Source organism: Notothenia rossii, assembly GCF_949606895.1.
Source record: "Notothenia rossii genome assembly, chromosome: 1".
Lineage (NCBI taxonomy): Eukaryota > Metazoa > Chordata > Actinopteri > Perciformes > Nototheniidae > Notothenia > Notothenia rossii.
Window position 1 is genome coordinate 70,862,107 of NC_136912.1, and position 17,391 is coordinate 70,879,497.

General features: G+C 39.4%; 1 protein-coding gene across 1 annotated transcript in view; it reads right to left on the bottom strand.

Annotated features, from left to right (window-relative positions):
- Window positions 1–4,479, bottom strand: part of rgs8 (regulator of G protein signaling 8) — a 67,138-nt gene extending 62,659 nt beyond the window's left edge. The window contains exon 1 of the mRNA XM_079641807.1: window positions 4,235–4,479. The gene's annotated coding sequence lies outside the window, so the exon portion shown is untranslated. The remainder of the gene's footprint in view (window positions 1–4,234) is intronic.
- Between the last annotated feature and the right edge of the window lie 12,912 nt (window positions 4,480–17,391).

The following is a 17,391-nucleotide window of genomic DNA, read 5'->3' on the forward strand; positions in this document are numbered from 1 at the left end:
AGAAGCCCTTTGACATAGTCTCGTAAAAAAAACGGTGGGGGGGTCCACTGGGGGGACCCTCAGGCTTAAGAGGTTAAGGCGCAATGCCAAAACACAATCGTTGTATGCTTGCATTGGCTAATGAAACAGACTCTAGTATTGTAATTAGGGCCGGGACTCGATTAAAAAAATTAATCTAATTAATTAGAGGCTTTGTAATTAATTGATCGAAATTAATCGCATTTTTGATCACATATAAATATTTGACCTGAGAACAGTGAGAAGCAATTTTTTTCACATGGATTTTAGTATACCATTGAATAATGACTGAATACATAAGCTTAAGCAACAAAACATTGTTTATTTTTTTCAAGGTGGTACTTAACCAAGACCAACAGACAAGTGCAATTTTTGCCATAAAGTGTAGTAATAGCATATTTAGGAATATAGTACATTTCAGAGATTCAGGTAGCCTATAGGTAGGTAGACCTTCTGTAAACTATAACACTTTGTTTTTTAAGTAAAACACAATACTTTCAAGTACATTCAGAACATTGGAAACCCTGACTATTAGAAAACATCTCTCTGTTGCTTCAGAGGCCATAACAGACTTTGTTGATTTACCAACAGTTGATTTAAAAAATCTAATCAATTTCAGTCCAACTCTCTCAATAACCTTGGCCAAAACAATAAACAGTTCAACATAAAATGCCAGTTGCACCAACAACGTAATAAATAGTTCAACATAAAGTGTACCATTTAAAATAAAATAAAAAAGTGCCAGTGATTGACCTCAATCCCTCCTATTCTTCCAATATCCTGATGAAAAATAAAATCTCTCTGTTGCATAGGCCACTGTTTGATCAACGCGAATTGGGTGTGGGTCCTTGTACTCCGAGTCGGGCTAACGTCCACGCTAGCTTCCACGCTAGCTGCTATATGTTTGGCATTGAGGTGATACTTGAGGCTTGATGTGCTGCGGTGATATGCGAATTCCTTTTTGCATAATTTGCAAACAACCGTGCTCTTATTGACGCTTCCATCCGTCCGTTTTTTAAAACAAAATGTCCCATTCACGGGGCCAACCAAAGCGGTCTCATCAGCTTCTTCGTTCATGTTTGACAATTGTTCACTGTGGTTTGTTGTTGTCTGAAGTCATGAACGTTAGTTGGTGCTCCAGTATAATTGGTACCCCTGAAACTCATCCAGTGAGAAACGTTCCGCGCTGCGATTAAAATGCGTTAATTTTTTTAACGCGTTAATTTTTTTAACGCGTTAATCTTTGTGTAATTAATTAATCTTAATTAACGCGTTAAAGTCCCGGCCCTAATTTTAATCTCTGAAGGTGACACAATTTGGTCACTATTTCCATAAAACAAGAACAAATAAACAAAAAAGCTTCTATAACTCTCTGAAACTATACGCCTGGGATGGCTTGTGACCATGAAATGAGAAAATTAAAACTCTGCCGTAGAGGTACACCAAATACATTGTTGTAAAGGTATTGACCTGGAGAGTAACATATGTCAGTATGAAGATTCCACATGGCTCCTGCTTTGAAATACTGACCTTGGTGCATGTTTGAAGGCTTATAATTAAGCAACAAAGGGACTACAGACATGGAACATACTGTTATAGAGAGCTCTTGACCTCAGCTATCATGTGAGTATAGTCAAAACAGGGGGCACTGTCAAATTTGGCTCAAATATGGTTAAAATGTATTTTCACCCATTTTACAATTTGATATATAAAATCTGATTACACACATGTGTTTAACATCCTCTTAAACCCTCAGTGTATTCTTAATTCAGTATTTATAACTTCCAATTTTAGGAAAAACTGGACCCGTTCGAGTCCGGTTTTGGATAGTCTGCCGTGATTTAATTCCATTTGATAGAGCTGTCTGACGCTCGGCATAACCTAGGCACACTGCCACTCCAACATCCAATCACAGAGCTTGTCAAGAAAAGGGACTGTAGTCCCAAACAAAAGCTGAGGATTATGGGTAGTGTAGTGTCTTCGGCCATCCTAAACTTAGAAAAAACTATTTGTTTCTCTGAATCGAAGGGGGAAAACACAAAAGCATTGGACACAATTTAAACCAATCAATGTTGTGTAATTAACAAGGATAAACTGATGTTTTTAGGTGATGAGTACTGCAGATTAATATGCAAACTTTGAGATCGGAAATACTGTTTTCACCCCAAGCTGTTGCCTGGCAACGCAATTCTGTTGATAGTTATTTCATATCGCATTAACACCTATCCCAACGTGCATTGCGGCTAGAACATCCAATCACAGAGCTTCAACCATAGCTGAGGATCTTGGGTAAACAGTTCGGTGTGTATCGCACGTCTATTTCCAGTGACTTTATTTTGAACTTCAGTTCTTGACGGACGGCGAAAAAGCCCGATATTATAGAAGCAAACAAATCAATAAAAACAAGGATAATTGTGTGTTATTGTTGAGTAAATAACAGAGTGTTATTTGGAAAAGAATAACAAATTAGGAGGAAAAAAAGATTACAAAAAATACAGATTTCCGTATTCTGAGGCTCTGAGACCCATTTATTTTCCTCACGGACGGCAAAAAAAGTAATTCGATATTGAGTAAGAAAATGTTTTTATGAACCACACAGCTTCCGGTCTTTCAAGACCCGACCGGACAAAAATATGTGGTGCAGGCATGAAACATACTACCAATAGAAATACATTGTTTTTAAAATCGTTCTGTGTGACATGAAAAAAAGGGGAAAATCGTGTTGGTGAACACAAATCAATAGATTAAATGTTGTGACCATAACACGAAAGGCTGTGAGACTGGGTTAGCACAGCAATGTCACTGGATTAATGCAGATCAATGCTGCAACAATAAATAAACTCATTTAGTCAATTGAGAAAAAAAATGCCAATTATTTTGATAATCAGTGAAACACAAATGGCAATTGGAATATGCATGTATAATACAAATATGTTTAAGCCTTGTTTATACAACAATACTTATTTATTTACGTGGGTAAAACGTACTTCCTACCAACACAACATGTTCATGTGGAACGTGTGTCCAAAAGTGGACTGTAAGTACACTATGTTATTTGTTTTTGCCTAAAATAGCTGGCTGTGGTAACTCATGCTAATTAATCTCATGTTGTAATGTCTTGGTATAGCAAATGTTTAAAAATAAAAATACAAGACATTTTGTGGGAGAAAGGCTTATTTGAGAATTGGTGAGAATATCTAGATACCACGTAAAATAAAAAACGATTTCACGTAGCCAGCTAGCTTAGAACAAACACTGCAATCAGGAGGATAACTTAGCCTCGCTCTGTCAAAAGGTATAACACATCCTCCTTACATTGCAACCTATGGCAACAGTGCGGACAGAGCAAAGTGATTTAACTTGTGTGAACCAAAGGGTGCCTGCTACACTTCTGTGGAAATGTTGTGGGTCGGGATAGCGTGATCATTCATAGCCGCCTATTTAGCGCAATTCAGAGCAATGACTAGCCAAACAGGTACTCCTGCACGCATTGGTATTAGATATGTAAACAAAGCACAGAAGCTCGGATCACAACACACAGAAGGGTAACTTAATTTACGGCTTTGGATAACATTACTCTGCAACATCTTAACATGTAATCCTATAGATTACTATGACATGATTGACATACAAAGGTAGGGTAAGTAGGAGTTGGTAGGTTCAAAAGTCAAACATCTGAATGTTATGGAAGGGTTTGGGTGTATACCTCAATCATAGGTGGCACTTGTGTAGGCTTCAAAGCTCAGCTCCAACTTTGATTGCTGTGATGACTGACATTTGCTAGACTGAAAAGCCCTTGGAGCTTTCAGCATCAAGGCAGAGGATGTGGGAAGGTTTGAACGGATTTCTTATAGGTCTCACAATAAATGGGACAGAAACCATGAATGGTAAAGAGATCACTCAGGTAGACATGTGGACATGCAGCCAGTGTACACAAACATCATTAAAATTAGCTGGATTTTTGGCTAACACTCTTATGCAGCTTGTATTCCTCTACTCCAATAGTTTGATTACTGTTTTCCTTATTAGCCACATAGATGTTATCATTCCATTAACAATGTTTTCATTGATGTAGCCATAAGCTCTATTCAATGCAGTAGATAATAATCAACCTGTGAACCTTTTAGGAAACACCCACATCATGCATATGAGCTCTGTGTCTAGAGCAGAATTACATAACTCTTTGTTATCTAACAAAATAATATGGATCCTTTACCTTGAGTCTTGTGTGTGCGAGAGATGCTGGACTCTTTCTCCCCTTCTTATTTATCACAGCCTATCCCCAAGGTCTGTTTGGCAGAACACAGCCTTCGTCTAGCCAATGCTGGTGCGTTTGTGTATGTATCTGTGCAGCTCGGAACCGAAGAAATCTAGTGTTTCTTATGCCAGCGAGTGGGAGCTACACACGACATGCTCATTGGCGGGGGTAAGAGAGCAGCAGAGTTGGATAGAGCGAGAGGCAGAGGGGGTGGATTCAGAGAGAGACAGAGGGGGAAGAGAGCTTTGTTTGCACAGGGAAATCTCCAAGGACAACCCAAGCACATCTGTGAAGTGGAGAAGCGGCGCTCAGTGATGTTGTGGTTGAAGAGATGGAAACGTGAATGTGAAGTGCAGAAGGACAGCTGGGGATGGATGCAGCGGGGTGGAAAAAGGTTGAGATCCGGGGACATATTTTATATAAGTAAAACCTCAACAGGGAATTTAAATGAATTGTATAAGACATTGTTTTTTCCGCCAAAAGAGCTAGTTTAGCACAACTGAATGGCTTATACGCAGGCTTTTTTCAGGGTATTTGTAAATGTAAATGTATTATTTGGTGTTATCTACTCAAAGAGTACAAGGCCTTTGAAATGGTTGCTCAAAGCCAGAAATTGAGTGTCCTTTTTCACTGTTTTATGACACATTACATACACTGCACTACTAATTTCCTATCTTAAACTGCACTGTAAACTTTTATTCATGTATTTTTTCTTTTAATGTTTATTTTATTATCTTTGCTTTTCAATGACTGTTTTTAAATGCCATTTTCTTAATGTCTTTTATTTTTTAAAAGCACTTTGAATTACCCTCTGTTGAAAGGTGCTATATAAATGAACTTGGCTTGCCTTGCATAATTTGAAGATGATTGACAAGTGTATTTGAATATGTATTATACCCAAAACACCTAAAAAGAGGAATGAGGAGGGACTAGAACATTTCTAAATAATTGGGCAAAACAAAGTATTTTACATTTAATCATATACAGTATGATGTTATTTATGTTGGTATAAAAGCAGAGACAAAATTTGATTCACTGCCATGAGTGCAAAGAGAGACCTTACGTAACACAGCATCCACAGTGGAAACATGCAAATTAGCACACAGAAGGTGACATTAAAAAAGAACAACATTAATATCCTTTTTGCAAGCGAGCAAATCATTTTTTTGCCTCTCATCTGTGTTAGTGTTAGGAGATAAAATCAAAATTTGAATATACACAAAGCGAAGCACACAGGAATTGCCATCGCAACTTTTTTTGCTTGCACCCAAAAACATGATGGAACACGATATGCGGCAAGAGAATAGTTAGGAATAAAGAGGAAATGCAGAACATTAATCTTATTGCAATCTGAAAAGAATGATATGATCTGCAAGAAGCTGAGAGTGTGGAGGAGGCGGCCTGGCAGAGGACGGACAATTATTGCCACTGAATAGACAACCAAGTGTTACATAAAAACACACACACAAACATGCACACACACATGGAAAGTCTGTCCTCCTTAAACTATCTCCTCCTCAATTTCAGGCACGCACACACACATGTACAGAGTTTAATAGGGTGGGGTGGTGTTGCAAATGTTGTTGACAGCTTGATTAATTAACAACCTGCCTCTATCAGAATGGTTTTCAAAGACAAAATGAATATCTGAAATTATTATATAATGTTAGAATTTTTCCAGGAACCATCAACTTGTCGTGGTGGACAGGTTTGGGTGAACCTGGGGGCTGTGTTGTCTGGAACCTTGTGTTCCTGGTAGGTTCTCCCATGGCAAATTGGTCTCAGACGAGGGGCCAGACTTAGAGTGGTAAACCGAAGACCTCATGCAAAACAACATAAGGAGTGAAGTGAACCGGCCCGTAGGAAGTCTGGTGACCCCGTCTGGAGCCAGGCCCAGAAGGATGACTCATCAGCATCTGGTGGCTAGATTTTCCACGGAGCCCAGCCGGACACAGCCCGAAAAAGCAAAGTCGGCACTACCTCCACTTCTCCGTCCTGCGGGCCAACAACCAACGGGAGAACTCGATGGGGTCGGCTGCTTTACCAGAAGGATGGCATTGAAAGTAGAAGGTCTCCACGTGCCAGACCCGGGTGGCAGAAGCTTTCTTTGGGGACGGGGAACGTCACCCCTCTGAGGGGGAAGGAGACAGAGCTTGTGAGGGAAGTGGAGCTTTTTAGTTGGACCTGTAGGGGCTCAGCCCAACACACAGCGGTGGCTCTGGAACCTTACCCCTTGATAGGGGTTGGACCCTATTTTTCTTCTGAGATGCCCAAGGTGTGAGAGGCCAGGTGGGTGTTGGGATACTAACAGGTTGGGTTAGGTTGGTAACAGGTTGGCTGTCACTTTTTGGGAGTTTACCCCTGTGGACAGGAGACTGAATGCTATGGAGGGTGGAGACTCTGCTGTTGTATGTGCCTTCTTGGAGACCTTGGAAAGAGTCCTGTATTGGGCTCCTGAAAGGGACTCCTTAGTCCTGCTGGGAGACTTCAGCACACATGTGGGCAACGATGGAGACACTATGAGGGCCGTGATTGGGAGGAACGGCCTCCCTGATTTGAACCTGAGCGGTGTTTTGTTTGTCACTCGGGTGAAGAGAGGGGCGGAGTTGTCAACTGATCACCATCTGGTGATGAATTGAGTCGAGTGGCAGGGGAAGCATCTGGATAAACCTGCTAAGCCCAAACGTGTAGTTTGGGTGAACTGGGAACGTCTGCAGGAGTCCCAAGTCCAAGGGGCGTTCAATTCACACCTCCAGTGAATATTTTCAGGCATCTCTCGGAAAGCTGGGGCAATGAACCAGAGTGGGAGGTGTTCAAAGCCACGGAGGAGAGCCAAGGTCTCAAGGTCTTTTGTCCCTCAGGTGTTCTGGCAGTGGAAGGAACACATTGAGGAACTCCTGAACCAGACAAATCCGCCTTCTATGGAAGAGGCAGATTTGTAGGATGATGGGGGATCAACACCAATCTCCCAGGAGGAGGTCACTAAGGCCGACAGGGAGAAGAAACGGAGACGAAACCGATTTCGAACCGAAGTCGATTTCAAAAAAGTCTTCCGTCCACACGGAATCGGCTCAAGAAACGTGTCTGTCCACACGAAACCGCTCGAAACCGCTGGAGACGCTGTAGTACATATGACGGGCCTGTAAGTGGCGCTGTACTTCCGCGACATAATACATCAAAAACCTCCTCTAGGGGAAGATCTTTTTTTAAATATTGAAGTTAAAAGCATCAATCTGGTGCACTTTGAGAGCAACATTAAGAGATCTATGGATACATATCTCAACACCCATATGAAACAGAACTGTAAGCAGATTTATTTTTCTTTATGAATATTTTACAAAGCACTCCCCTTTCAAACTGTATTCTTGTTTATTAATAACAACTTTTTACCGTCGTATAGTATTTTATACCTGTTTACTTTATTCTCTTATTTTTTTACAACTATAATGATCATATAAAGATGTGCCTTTACCTCACTGGTTGGAGAAAAAGCTTCTTATATTCGTTAGCATAGCTAGCTAACCAGATGCTAATAACAACAAAGTTATTGACTGTATGATCAGTATGACAGATGAACAGATCGCCACTGGGCTTACAACTAAGACACAGCCATGCAAAAACTGCGGCATGTGTACGGCCAACCCAGTCTCACAAAAAAACGTGTAATTACTACGTTGGTCCACAACGTAGGACGTAGTATTTCTACAAAAATGTCTCTGAAATTGTAGGATCCCTATGTTTTTTTTCACCATTCATTCCAATGGCTGGCGTCTATTTCACGTGATCTTCAAATTTCTCCCTGCAGAAAAAAAAAACATGGCCGAACTTCGTTTTATTCTCGGTGGAAAATAAAGTTAGTTTGGCCATTAAAATGCGTTTTGATGTCATTTGATGCGAGAAATATGAGTTGTTATTTCAGATTATGTGTGCAGTGGATGTACATGATTAGTTTGCTAGTTATTATGAAGATTACTTCAGGAAATTGTGTCCATAAAACGTTTTCATTGTTACCAAGGTGGTTGCTAGGGACGCTTCTATCGATATTATTTATGTTATGTTGTGTAAGTGTTTAATGGTGTTATCTTTATTGCTACCCACTTCCCCGTCAATGTATAGTGTTGGTCCACAGCGCAAACGTATTAGTTTAACAAAAGCCGCATCTAAAATTGTGGCATAGATACGTTATTTTCCCCTGTGCAATTCCAGTCTCACATCTCACATCACATCGTCATTAACAAATACCGGAAACAGACCGAAAACATTTTTTAAAAATAAAATAATACTTTATTCCGAGTGTGCTTGCTTTTCTCTTAGAAAGTCATCACATAACGGCATTGTCATACACGGTTCGGCTGCATTAAATATTACATATCTGCCGTAGTTCTCTATTTATAGAGCCCTGATGAGAAGACTTCTAGACAAACATGAGGAACTGCCGCCAACACTGTAAACGTGACGTGGATCATAAATATATCAGCAATTAAACAACATCTTACATTTCTTTTCACACAATACGTTTATTTGCAGTATCAACACTAATTCGGCTGACTTTTATATTTGATCCAATTGGTAGATAGGCTGTATTTACACCATAAAGGTGCACAGCTGATATAAAGGGACACCTAGTGGTTAAAGCATGTTATTGAATTTCATTATTTTTATTATTAGATATTAATAGGATCCCTAAAGTATGTTCATTACTCGCTATTCTCTACTAATAGTTAATTAAAGACTGTATATAATGACTATTTTGCACATCCCTTTCAAGATTTCAAGATTTTCTAAGGTTTATTGACATATCATATACACAAACGGTGTAGTTATGCAATGAATGAAAAACTTGGGTCGCAGGTTCCTCAATAGTGCATTACAATACATCTATCAATATTTGTGCATACCTCCAGCAATGTTAACTATGTTGAAGCACTTATTTTAACTGATATTATACATATGTATTTTACTCTTATAAGATAGATATTTCATCTCCGGCCTTGTCAGGTATTGAACAATTAATAAATAAAGAACATAGAATTATTAAATATAAAACACAGAATTTGTGTGATTATACTAAATGATTTACAAATAAACACCACTGCATATTTACAACTGTTACACATGCTGATGTAACGCAAATGTTTCCAACTTGGGATCAATAAAGTATATCTTATCTTAAGATGATCGATGGCTACTGCCATATTTGCAAAATGTGCCTCTGAACCTTGACAAGTGCATGTTTCAGGCTTATCAATTAACAACAGGAGGGGTCACAAACATAAGACCAGCTGTTAAATAAAGCTCTTCTGATCTTAGCTGGCATGTGGGTATATATATTAATGCTGCCCATTATGGGCACAAGCAATTTTCACCCATTTATTAATTATGTATTTCTGTGTTTTCTGTGTTTCTGTGTTTCTGTGTTTCTGTGTCTCTGTGGTTCTGTGTCTCGGTATTTCAGTGTTTTCTGTGTTTCTGTGTTTTTGTGTTTCTAGTTTTCTGTGGTTCTGTGTCTCGGTGTTTCGGTGGTTCTGTGTGTCGGGTATTTCAGTGTTTCTGTGTTTTTCAGTGTTTCTGTGTTGTTTCAGTGTTTCAGTGTTTTTCTGTGTTTTTGTGTTTCTGTGTTTCAGTGTTTTTGTGTTTCTGTGTTTTCTGTGTTTCTGTGTTTTTGTGTTTCTGTGTTTCTGTGTTTCTGTGGTTCTGTGTCTCGGTGTTTCGGTGTTTCTGTGTGTCGGTGTTTCAGTGTTTCTTTGTTTTTCAGTGTTTTTCTGTGTTTTTGTGTTTCTGTGTTTTTGTGTTTTTGTGTTTCTGTGTTTTCTGTGTTTTTGTGTTTTTGTATTTCTGTGTTTCTGTGTTTCTTTGGTTCTGTGTCTCGGTGTGTCGGTGTTTCAGTGTTTTTGTGCTTTTGTGTTTCTGTGTTTTTGTGTTTCTGTGTTTCTGTGTTTCTGTGTCTCGGTGTTTCTGTGTTTCAGTGTTTCTGTGTTTTTCAGTGTTTCAGTGTTTCAGTGTTTCTGTGTTTCTGTGTTTCTGTGGGGGTATAATACACACGTTTCAATACACTTGTATCATACATCTTCCCTGTTACCCTCCCCTTGTTATAATGAAGACAACAGTGCATGTGAAGGACCGTAATACACATGTATCAGACACGCTCCCCTTGCTATAATGAAGACAACCGTTTTTAAAATGTAAAAACTTTTTTTAATTTCCTATTTACATTTTAATTTTTTCACACACAAAATCAATAGTTATACTGATTGTAACATCCCCAGGACCGTCCCCAGCTTAGAATTCCCCAGATTACTGGAAATATCATGATGGAGTTTTTTTCACTTCAGAAAAAAATATTCATGTGTATGCTGTTTTTGACACAAAGATGCATTACATCTACAAACAGAGCATACAATGAGAGCACATGATACACTTTTGGTGTTTGTTTCATTTCTTCGGTAATGTTACAGAATGTTTCGGAAAATGAAGATTCCAGGACCACTTTAAATGTTTCGTTTACAATACTATTACTATACATGAAAGCTAAAATAAAACACATTTTCATGTGTTTTGGTTGTTTAATTGAAAACACAACATTCACCCCATTTTCAGAAAAACATATTACATTTTACCAAGTTAATGTCGTAGTGCATACAAGGTAATAGACTTAACGATTTGCACTGCTGCCTCTCTCCGCGTTTCATTTACAGTGATCGGTTTATCGTTCAATTCACATTGCCCAAGTAGATGTTTAGGGGTCTCTTGGAAGTAAACGAATGCATTTTTTATATCAGATAAATGCATTAACATCACATCAAATTCTCTATCCTTTCACCCGCAACGATTATAATCTGCTTTGCTTGTTCTTCGGTTTCACCATTATTAGCTCTGAATGTAATCCTTTCTGGGGCTCCTTGTGCTTCTTGTGGTCTGTTGAATACCTGGCATAGAATTTGTTTAGCTGTAAGGGCAGGTACCATATAATTGTCTTCAAAAGCTTTGTCTATGTCGTCACACGTTTTGGCATATCCTTCGATGTAATGGCAACCGATACTAGAATAGAGATCCTCCAACAGTTTTTTAATACATGCTCTGGCACTGTCGCCAATTTGGGCAATTCCGTAGTATCGTGCTTTTTCTCTCATTATATTGAAGCAAAGCTCTGCCCTTGCTTTTGGTATTTGTTCAACACATTCGCAGCAGTCGGTTAGCGGTAGATGATCTATAAGATTATTATGATCCGGTAATGGGTCTACAACACCTTCCTCTATAGTTAGTTGACATTTCTTCACTTTGTACCTTTTTCTTTTCACCTTCCTTCTCTTTGTCTTTTTCGTTTTCCGTCCTATGGTCCTTTTTCTTTTCATTCGCATTCTGCGTTTGCTTTTCATTTTTCTTCTCCTTTTCCTTTTGCTTTTTCTTTTTCTTCGGTTTTCTTTACTTTTGCTTTTCTTATCTGCTAAATGTCGTTTGCGATCTTGGCGAGTGGTATGAGATATATTGTTTCTATAGAGGTTATCTATAATACCATCTTTTAAAGAAAATATATTCTTCATATGTCATGTTATCATAGTCCTCTTTTGTCCTAAAGACCTGACATGGATATGATATAGAGGAGAGCTCTTCTTCGGGAACATCCTCTCCCCTACTTTGTAACATCCATTCATTAAGCCCATATCCGTTATCCTGGTGATAATAAGGGTAGGTTACATCAGACTTGGTTTTTCTCAGATCCATGGCTAGTTTTCAACGGTCGTCTTAGTGGGGTCCTTCATTTTAGATTATTTGCTGAGTGGGGTGGGACTTATTGCGTTGAGTGGGGGGAGTCATCTGTAGAATTGAGAGTTTTTTTCACCAGTATAATGTCCCTCTCTGTTTGACTCTTTTTAAAAAAGTTCTTTTTCATCTATCATTTTCAACCAAGCAGCAAGAGGTCAAATTTAATAATAAGTAATCGTTTGTCACGATTTTACGGGGAATAGTCAGAGCGCGATGTCACATCTTAAAGACAGCTTGAACTTGTTTTTAAAACGGACAGCACGTCAGTTTCAAGAAAAGATGACACCGTGTTTATGCATGACATGCAAAATATCTTGAAGCCCTACAACCACAAAAAAAAAAAGGTACAAGTATATTGTGTTAAAAATATGGCAAAAAGTCGTAATATTGTATAATGTATTGTTTCATCGAAACAGTGTTAAAATCACAAACTTTCCCTTTAGAGTCGCAGTCTTTTACAAAAATTCTGTTTTGTTAAGAGCTACCAAAACATAGTAAACATCGCAATTATTCCCAAAACAAACTGGGAATGGGGACATCGATAACATATTTTAATGTTTAATTTTCTTCAGGGCCACCGTAGTGCACATTGATGAACACTTTAAAACAAAAATAATGCCTACAAGTGTAAATGAGCTGGATTTTCGCTTTGAGCTAATTTCCATCTATAGTCCCGTCACATACAGCATATAAGAACATGACATTTATATATATATACAGCAAAAATAAATACATGATATGCAGAAAGAGCATGAGCAGCATACAAGCATTTACCACATGGCAGTACAATGTAGCAGCTATGATATATAAAGTGCAAGATAAGATAAAAAGCGCTACATAAAAGTGCAAGAGGAGATGTTAAAGTGCATTTATTTAGCGGTGATTACACGTCTGTTTGTTGCTCAACCATTCTTTAAGTTGACCTTTAAAACTATTGAGAGTGGGACAATCCCGTATCTCAGTTGGGGGGCTATTCCACAATGAGTTGCCTTTAATGGAGAGGACATTTTGTCCAAAGGTGGTCCGTCTGTGGTGGACTTCACAGTCTCCTCTGGTTTCTGATAGTGCTGCGTCCAGTGTGTTTTCTGTGGATGAATTCCCCCAAGGGGAGGGGCGCCAGCCCATGTAAATATTATTTAAAAAAAAACACATACTTTTAAAAGACTTCGAATTGTCAAAAACTCAAGAAATTGTGATTTTCAAGGATGGTACAGTGGTGGTATGACTGTGGCTTTCTGCCAAACACCTGGATAGCTCTCTTGAACAGCTGTTCTATGGGTTTCAGGTGTGTCGCACAAGCAAACGACCAGTTTGTAAAACAGTATTCAATGTGGGATAGAATCATACAGTGGAGGTATGACTTTGCAGCATTGACAGTTAAGAAAAGGTCTAATTTGTTGAAGTTGAATTTAATGGTATTGGATACTTTCTTGATATGTTTCTTAAAAAGTCAAGTGCGAGTCCAATATGACACTCCCTGTTCAATATACTTGAACTGGGAGACTAGTTCTATTTCTGCTCCATTTAAAAATACATTGGATCCTTTCGATTTTGATTGATCGTTTACTGAAAATCGTCGTTTGCATCAACATGCATTCTGTTTTTGTTGTACTCATACTGTCAATATGCAGATTGTGTTATATAGCTTTAGATAGAATGTTTTTTCTTCGTTTTTGCATAATTTGCATCCACAATCCTTTGCCAGTAGAAGTTTCCACAGCCCTTGCGGTTTTCCAATTGTTCAACTAATTGGGAGCTACTGTAAGCTATTTGTATTTGCATTTTAGCACATTACTTCCTGCAGTGATTTAGAAAGTATTGTGTTTGGGCTTTTATTGTGAAAGGGAGAACACTACTCAGAGCCAGACATCATTTCATAGAGAAAGCGAGTCTTATAGGGAGCCAATTTAAATGCTAATGTCGTCTTTATTCTACATCCATTACAAATTTGTGCAATCAACTACTTCATTATGATAAGTTGTCTACAGCCACTTTAAATGCAATCAAATGTATATTTCTAAGTGCTTACAACTTAAAACATATTTACGTACAAATGACTGTATATTGAATATATTGCTGTACCCAGTGTTGAACAGGACCCAAACCTTTGAGAGATGAAAAAGGACAAATCTGCTTTAATCAACTGCCAAGTAGTCAAGTCTGAATTTGTGTCTGTTCATTTGTAAAACGTGGAATTCGGTTTCTTTTTAATGGCCTAGGTGGATTTTGGCTTTTTTTTCTCTTGCCAAGATACTTTTAGACAAACTTTGAGGTATGCAAAACCTTAAAACTAGAACACTGATGGCTGGCTTACGCTGCAAACTTCATCACCTTTTAACAAGAGAGTAAGTATATAAAACGTTATTTTGTATATTTTACACATCAGCAGAAACAGAGAGCGATGGCAGGAAGGGGGGAGACAGTCTCCCCCACCTTTACAGACACTGTGTTTTAGAGAGAACAAATACAAGTGTAAGGTAAGTGTTTTTAAAATCCATCCCCCCTCTGTCTAGTTATAAGATGGCAGGAAGGGGGGAGGAGGGGACAGGGCCAGGCTCACACACACACACACACACACACACACACACACACACACACACACACACACAACACACACACACACACACCAAAAGGCCTGACAGCCATAGGAAGAGGTAAGGGTGACAGTAAGGGAGTGTGTGCAGACTAACTTAAACAACACTTTTGACTAGGAAGGCAAAAGGTGCTTTCTTTGTTCTGATCAGCCCCAATCTGCATACTCTGTCTGAATACATTGAGAGTTACTTTTGATTCTAACAGTGTTCCACTGGAGTCATAGCTTTCTGAACTTATTTCTTAGCAGCAATTCGGTTTCTTTTTAATGGCCTAGGCGAATTTTGGCTTTTTTTTCTCTTGCCAAGATACTTTTAGACATACTTTGAGGTATGCAAAACCTTAAAACTAGAACACTGATGGCTGGCTTACGCTGCAAACTTCATCACCTTTTAACAATAGAGTAAGTATATAAAACGTTATTTTGTATATTTTACACATCAGCAGAAACAGAGAGAGATGGCAGCAAGGGGGGAGAAAGTCTCCCCCACCTTTACAGACACTGTGTTTTAGAGAGAACAAATACAAGTGTGAGGTAAGTGTTTTTAAATTACATCCCCCCTCTGTCTATTGATAAGATGGCAAGAAGGGGGGGGGGGGGGGGGAGGAGGGGGCAGGGCCAGGCTCACACAGTCACCCCGCTGTCTGATGAAGAAGGAAAGTGGTAACATACATCAATACTATTTGTAATAATTATATTTATGGTGGGCTTTTCTTTAGGGGCTAAAATAAGATTTGATGTAGCCCCGGTCCACAGCAGGGGGTTAGGGGAGACCGTCACACACACACACACACACACACACACACACACACACACACACACACACACACACACACACACACACACACACACACACACACACACACACACACACACACACACACACACACACACACACACACACACACACACTTGGGGGCGGGCCCACCTGTCAGTTTTTATGCATACTAATGTGATTGAAACAGCATTTATTTAAAAAATGTATTATACACCATAAGGCGCAACAGTGGGGGCTTTTCACACCACCCCCCTCCTATCTACGGATCTCACACCTACTTGGGATATCACACCTACTTGAGATCTCACACCTCGATCAAAGGGGAGGCGGGACTTAGCTCATTTGCATAATTGGGGGAGGTGTGACCTGTCACTTTTGTATGCATACTAATGTGATGGAAGCGGGAAGAATATTACTACTGACCCTCGGTCCTGACGGACTCCAACTTGTGTTTATTAATCAAACAAATAAATAAACACAAGGATAATTATGTGTTATTGTTGAGTAAATGGAGAATTGCACAGTGGAAAATAACGTATCTAAGCCACCATTTTAGATGCGGATTTTGTTAAACTAATACGTTTGCGCTGTGGACCAACACTATACATTGACGGGGGAAGGGGGTAGCAATAAAGATAACACCATTAAACAGTTACACAACATAACAGAAATAATATCGATAGCAGCATCCCTAGTAACCACCTTGGTAACAATGAAAACGTTGTATAGTACGGTGGCCCTGAGACGCCAGCCATTGGAATGAATGGTGAAAAAAAACGTAGGGATCTTACAATTTCAGAGGCTTTTTTGTAGAAATACTACGTCCCAAGTTGTGGACTAACGTAGTTATTACACGTTTTGTTATGAGACTGGGTTGGTACGGCTCCTTATGGGTACTGCAATTTTTGGAAGTGCCGGAGCCGCGTTCTGGTGCCCTCCGTCAGAACTGCACCCCTGTCAGACGAGACATATACCACGTGATGACACGTTAGGCTCGTGTTCAAGGACCCTGACCTTGGCCAGGGAAAACAGGCACTCGCTTGTTTAATTATTTTGCGGTCTAGATTTCTTTAATTGTTTTCTTTTTTGCGTGTGTTCATAAATTAAATCGAGGGCCGCATCAAATGGTCTCGCGGGCCGTATACGGCCCGGGGGCCGGAGGTTCCCCACCCCTGGTATAGGGCGTACACACAGAGCCACAAGCGTTTAGTCGCCAGACTTACCCACTTTGGGAGCCGTTTTCAAAGTGTATCGGTTTCGGGCTCCGAAACCGCGGCTCCGTTTCGGCTTCGTGTGGATGAACCGTCTACACTAGATGATAAATAACTTTAGCGTCTCCGTGTGGACGGGGCCTAAGGTAATCAAACAAATCCACAGTGGCAAAGTGCCGGGGGTGCTGAGATCCGCCCCAAAATGCTGAAGGCAGAAGAAGATGGATGGATGGATGAATTTTATTTTGAAATTATTATATGATACAAACCATATTCATTATATGATGATGGTATTCTTTAAAGGGGAACTATCATGCAAAATGCACTTTTTTATGTCTTTTATACATAAATATGTTTCCCCGGTGTGTCGGGGAACTCACGCAGCGTCAGAAAATAAAACCCTTTCTCTTTTCCTCCGTACCCAAATATTTTAAAGACGGGGGTACAACAAGCGGATACAGATTTGCTGCCGATCTGACGTCAAATTGGCGGCGGACCCACAGAAAGTTGCTATCAGAAACAATGCCTGACGTGTTTTGGCCGTAATATAGTCTCTATTTACATTAGCAAGCCTCGCTAACACTCAGAGCTAACCTGTACTGTAGAGCACATGTGTTCAAAAAGCAGGAAATAAAAAAAGGAATTCACCTTGTGATAAACCCGCAAGAGAAAAAGTATTTGAGCTCCATACTGTTTGAGAAATAATCTTTGATGTGGTTTAGAACAGAGTGGTGTTTTATCACAGCAGAATTTAACTTTATCTCCGGTA